Here is a 6,441-nt window from a genome sequence, read left to right on the forward strand (position 1 = left end):
CACTCTTCAGGATTGTCATTCTCCACAGTACATCTCAGAAGAAAACCTTTGCAACACCTTTCTGAAGCTCTGTATACGCATAGCAGAATGGTGCTGGCAGGGACACACCAGTCCCCCACTGTGACACCACTGGGCAGCCGGACCTCTTCTCCAGGCATGCCACACGAGATCTTTACAAATGAAGAACTCGCAACAAGCTGTGACTGACAGCACCGTGGCCTACACAGATGAAGTTTAACCTAGCTAATTTGCACGTGCGCTCAAAATTCATTTCCTCAGACAATAGTTAAGGGCTGTGCTGTGCGTCTCAGCCCCATCAAAGTGAAGGGACACAAAGCCCACACGTCCCCAGCTCCCTCGTGGTTCAGTTTCAGAACAGCACCAAGTGGTGGCTTTTGCTTCTTTCTCTGTTGACCATTCAGATCATTCCAAGGAAATAATTTGTTTTTATTTTACTTTTTACTGACGTAACCATTTAATGTGAATCATCGCTGTTGTTGTTATCTCTGTGAGAACCTTTTCCTGCGCGTTACATGCCATGGGGAAAGCTGGGCTGCAGGAAATGCTGCCTCCCGCACCAGGCCGCGCTCTGCCTCGGGCAGGAGCTGTCTGCAGCGCGGCTGTTACGTGGGGACTTCTCTGTAAGGGGACTTCAACTGAATGAAACGTGGAAGATCGATAAAGATGATTTTATTCCAGCTGGTCAGATTCCCTTGATTCCTCCCTAACGGGGAAGGAGGAATGCTGCCCTGTCTGGAAGATACAGGCATGACGTGAGAGTAAACCAGGGGGAGAACGCGTCGGACCTCACAGAAATGGGATCTGTGGTGCTGCAGCCCTCCTGAAGATGAATGACAAAAAGGGCAGGGTTTGTTTAAAAAAAAATCGCTCCATGGATCACACTTCTACAGTGCAAATCTCAGGTTTTGTGCCAAGTTAGGGCTGAACGCTTATCTTGATTACAATTACTGCTTGTTGGTTTTGGTGAACAAAACATTACATTGCTAACATTATACCCACGTGAAAACAGTCATCGTTGCAGAGTGTCTAACCCATGAAGCATGCCAAGACACGGGCAGCCCGAGCAGAAAGCTCTCTGTGGCATTGCTCCAAACCTCAGCTCTGTGCTGGACGCTGGGGTTCGGGTGAGCAGCGCCCTGCAGATGGGAACCAGCAGACACCGCCGCCAAACGAAGCAGCTGTGGGAAGCCCCGACGGACGTGAGAGCCCTTTTAAATGTTAATGGAGGCATTTAACCCCATATTTATGAGAGCTCACAGATCAGACTTTGACTCTTCCCACGAAAGCACAGAGCCCGAGTTCAGGAGGTTTGAGGGGGAGGGCGCTGCAGGAGCTGCCCAGCGAGTACCTTAGAGACAGCTCTGCTCCTTACGGCAAACATGAGGACACTTGTGTGAATTAATTGTGTGCTCAGCATCAAACACCACACCACAAAACAGGGCTCTGCACATCAGGTTCATGCTTTGTCATTTGGATGACTTCCATCCTTTCACTGAGCTCTCCTGGAAGAACGCACAATGAGCACGCAACTCTGCTTGTATTCACTTCTGGGTCTGGAGCTGTTGTGCTCCTGAATCTCAGAGGAAAATTCGATGAAACAAACCCTGAGCTATTCAAAGGCAATGGAAGCACTGTGCTCAGGCACTCGGAGCAAAAATGTATCTGTCCATCTTACTGAAATGGTGGGCTGCAAGCTGATCTTAACAGCAATACGAGTCAGTCGAAATATTTTCCCAGCAAAGTTAATTCTAAGCATTTTACTGTTTGGGGGGTCCTGCTTCACTACAGAAACATTACTGTTCTCTGCTTAGCATTTTAAGCGGCTGTATTTTGTAACATTGTTTGATCGAGAATGACATAATGCCGTTGTCTTTTCTGGGTTTGTGTCCAATTTAGTGCAACAGATCCGTCCTGTGTGAGGGTCTGTTGCTCTGGAATGGCATCTCAGATAACTACCATAAAACAGATGTTCTACTTACAAGGAAAACCTCATCAGGTCTGCTTCAAACTGTTTTCCAGTGGGAATGAGCTGAACAGTAATTTGCAGCCTTTTACTTCCACTTCGTGAACTGAAATCTCCCCATGATCAAACCTCCAACCCACCCTGCGCTCAAGCACCACCGATGTTGTTATTCCTGCCCGAGGACCTCCACCTCACCTCATCTCCAGACACTGCAAATTCAGACTGACACTGTCATTTCTATGCATTTCTGTGTATTTCAGCCTACATCGACCCCTGAAATATTAAAGCAGAAAACCTGTGCAATGAGGCACTCCACACTTTTCTCTGTGTTGGTTATTATTAGTCTGCAGGAAACCCCTCTGTTAATATTGAGCTACATTCTGCTCTTTACTGGGACCAATTACACAAGATTTACATCACAGTAAACACGAGCAGACTTTGAGCCTTTTGCTTTATATGCTCCCCTTCATCTCACTGGGGGGCTTCCTGAAGTCTTGAATTTCCCCTACTTGGCTCATGCTAAACAAAGATGTTTTGGGTCATGCTGCACAGCCAAGACTTCCCAATTAGTATTCCAACAATGTAGCTCATTACCCTTGTCTCCATACCCCTGCGAAGTAAGCCTTTTACAGCCCCTTTCAAAATGAATGGAAATATACAGGATGTGGCTGATGGAACAATAAAGCAAAATTTAAGCTCTAATAGCTCATCATCTCTCCTGTGGATTGTTTCTGCAAAAATGTGCTGCTGACCTTAAAAAAATCTCTTCTGACAACTGAAGCGCACCAATAAAAAGTGAAACTTGATTGTATAATCAATAAATAACATGATTTGGAGAAAAGTAATTATCCACCAAAGGAACAGGATGGCATGGACAGATCCAGAAGTGGTGTAAAAGGAGGTGACCCAACAGGACAGCTGTCAGCAGAACGCCGCCCACCAGCTTCACTGCTGGGCAGGTGTGAAGGCACCTGGAGGGGCCATGGGGAGATAAACAAATCAGGTGCCCACAGTAGGAAAGAATGCTGAATATCCTTTGTTAAAAATGGTATGCCCACTTCTGAAGTAAATTTATACTGCTGTAAGAAACATAAGGGCTAGAGGAGCTCGGTCACTGTCCAGGATTGTTGTCCACCGTGAGCCTGAGGCTGGTTCACTGCTGGTCAAAATCCTGGGGGTCAGGAGGAGGCATCTCCCCATGCTCCTGCAGCACGCTCCCATGTGCCACGTGTGCTAACTGGCAATGGCACAAACCTTGTAGGCGGAGGTCTGCTCTCCAGCCTTCTGTCACTGACAAATGTGCATCAATGTCTAACATTTTCAATACCGATTTAAGTTTAAACTAATAAAAATAGTAATTAAATTACTATCTTGTATTATCAACAGGAAACCTTTGCAGTCAGGAATCTGGATTGCTGTCTAGGTGTGATCCTGCCCCACGGAGGGAATGTCTCTTTATGAGGGCGGACACAGGAACCATCTTTGTCATTCTTTGTTATCTGTGCCACCCTTCAGAGCAGCTTAACGTCAGGTCCCGCTCCGAGCAGAGCTGTGTGGGGAGCCTGCGGGCAGCAGGGAAACCGGGGAGCAGGGAAATTGTCCTGTGAACCCCAACAGCATGGTGTGCTGTGCTCCTCCGGAGGGACAGGGCTCCCCCTGGTAGGCAGCACCCGAGGCCACGAGGCCTCTTAGCTGAGCACACAGAACACAGCTCTGATTCCATGGCGTAGCTCTCAGCATGCATTTGGGATTTGGCTCAATGTATGCGCAGACACGTGCTGCCGAGGCACTAAAGCTCCTGCACTGAATGCAGCTGATGTGTGCAAGCATAGATCTTGCTTATGCAAACCTGAGCTTCAGCCAGTCACACCTCAGGGGGTCTGGCTATATTTTTTCTTTTTCTTTTGGAAGAGGGGTGGGAGAAACTCCTCGGCTGTCCGCATGTTTTCTGCCCACTACAGAAAGCACACATGGATCATTCCAGGATAACCCACAGCAGCAGCAGGCCAGGTGTGTTCAGGCCCAAGTTCTCAGGGCAGCGTGCCTTTGTTGAGCTGGGAGCCCGGCCCAGGCCCTGGCAGCGTTCAGAAGGGAGACAGCAACAGGGCTTTAATAGACGTCATTCACCCAGTAGATGTTAATAGATCTAATTCACCTCTTTCTTTTCATTAAACTAAGATCACTGGAAAAAAAAATACAGGTTTGGGGGTGCTCAAACCCTTCTGTCGATATAAAAACTAACGACCTCGGAGGCTAACCGGGCGCTGTGAGCCCGGCAGCACGCTGCCGCCCCCTGGCCCCGGCTGCCCGCAGCGCCGCCGTGCCGCCCGGAAGTCGGTGCCCGCGCAGCCCCGGAAGTCGCGGGGCCCTGCTGCCCCGCGGCCGCTCTCTGTGCTGCAGCGCCCCCCCGCGGCGCGGAGGACGGGAAGGCGGGGCTCTGTGCAAGGGGAGTTGGGGGCTCAGAGCGGGCGAGCGTTGTGCGACCGGTGGGCGCCAGCGAAGCTCACAGGGGGCACAGCGCCATTTAAGACAAATAATTTCTAATGCTGTGCACACGCAGCCCTTTGTACACACACGTTACGTGTCCGACAGGCTGGCCGTGCAGGCGGTAGCAGCAGCTGAGCTCCTTCAGCTATGAGATGTGCCAGCTAATCCTGACGGACTCTCTGCTTTTGGGAGTGACCACTGATTTGAAAAACAGCAACAACAACAACAACCACCTGTTCTCATACTGAAATACCATGCCTAAATTATAGACTAAAGTAGAACAGACAAGTAATTTACATAAAGACCTTGGTCTATTCAATTTTTTCTCTGCATTATTATCACGAATATTTTGAGTGAGACAGACTGATAGCCACGCAGTTACGAAGGAAGTTATATGGCATACATGCTTATATCATCAACCAGCTATTAAGGAATCTGTCCGTCTTACCTGGCGGAGCTCTTTGGCTTCGTGTTCCTCCTGGTGCTCCCAAGGACGGGCAGAGGTCCTCCCTGCAGCCCGTGCTGCTGGGACTGGAGGAGCTCAGCAGCGGGGAAGTTCCTGTTGTTCACCAGCAGATCCGGGTTTGGGCACTTGCCTCCAGTTCCCATTTGACGAAGTATTGGTGGGACTTCTTTGGGGTTCTTCCTCCTTCACCTGTTGCTATAGAAGATTCCCATTCCTGGCTCTGACCCAGCCCCGGGCCTCACGCTCTGCAGTCCTCATGCCTCCTTTCCTCGTGCCACCTTCCACAGCTCACACCGTTGAGATCAGGAATAACATGTTCTCAGGTTCTCTCTTTTTAGGTTGAACTTTTTAATGGACAATGATGAGCCTTTTAGCATCATTCAGGAATAGCAGACTCTAAATCAGTGTGCCACTTTTGTCATCGTGCTTTGCGGCACAGTCTACTGAAAACTCAAAGCCAAGTACAATTTCATTTCCTGAAGGGTTCAAACAGGGCTTCGTGTTTTTCCAATAATACTGGGCTTGTGGGATACTCACTGGACAGACCCTGTGCCATGATGAAATGCCTCGGAACAAAATGCACTCCTGTAGTTTACATTTATCTTTTCAGGATTTATTCCTCTGGAACTTTCTCTATAAATTTCTTTCAAGACAGATTTTTAAATAACTATGAATCACAAATATAAATGACTGACATATAAAACAGGACATAGTCACTTCCACAGAGAAGCAATTCTCTACCTGCTTAGCAGGGAACTAAAATATATTCAGTTTATCTGAATTAGTATACTGCTCCTTAGGTAAAGCTGGGTTATTTCAAGCAGCAGAGTGAGGACTTCCACTGAAAGTCATTCCAAGCAGCAGGACTCCTTGGAAGAAGCCCATAACTCTTAATAGAGGGAGGGGGTTTTTGGCTTTCTTCTTTGTCAGCTTAGTTCCAGCTTTTGAAAATGCACGTTCAGAGGTTTTGGCGGTGCAGACCCCACCTGTGCAGAAATTCCCACACAGCCTGGTTCATCTTCAGTCTGAAAGGGTCTTAAAGGTGCGCTCCTCCATCTCCAGCAGCAAAATACAAGATATATTTGGGTTTCTTGAAATTGCAATGTCTCTTTTTCAGTCTTGGCAACCAATGCTGTCTTCCTGTTAGCAACAGTAGAAGCAATTCTAGCTTCATCAGTAGGCTGAAACAAGAAAAATATATTAAAACATGGATCAAAGAGAAGTAAATCCATTCAAAAATAACATGCACAAAAATTCTGTAAGGTTTGTATTTGTATATATCTGTTTGAATTATACAACAAATAAAAAAGAATTTGTGTTGTATCCCATCGGCTTCCATGAGTAACAGGGACCGTTCCTTCCAGTGCCACCCATGGCCAACGTGGGGATCTCTGCCACCTCTCCAGGCACAAACAGGTTGGCCTTTTTTCTCCTATTCACATGAGATAAAGGGTAATCCCGGCAAGACATCGGGCACACATTATTTCAAGGCTTTAGGGATTTC

The sequence above is a fragment of the Numida meleagris genome, chromosome 5, assembly GCF_002078875.1.
Source record: "Numida meleagris isolate 19003 breed g44 Domestic line chromosome 5, NumMel1.0, whole genome shotgun sequence".
NCBI lineage: Eukaryota > Metazoa > Chordata > Aves > Galliformes > Numididae > Numida > Numida meleagris.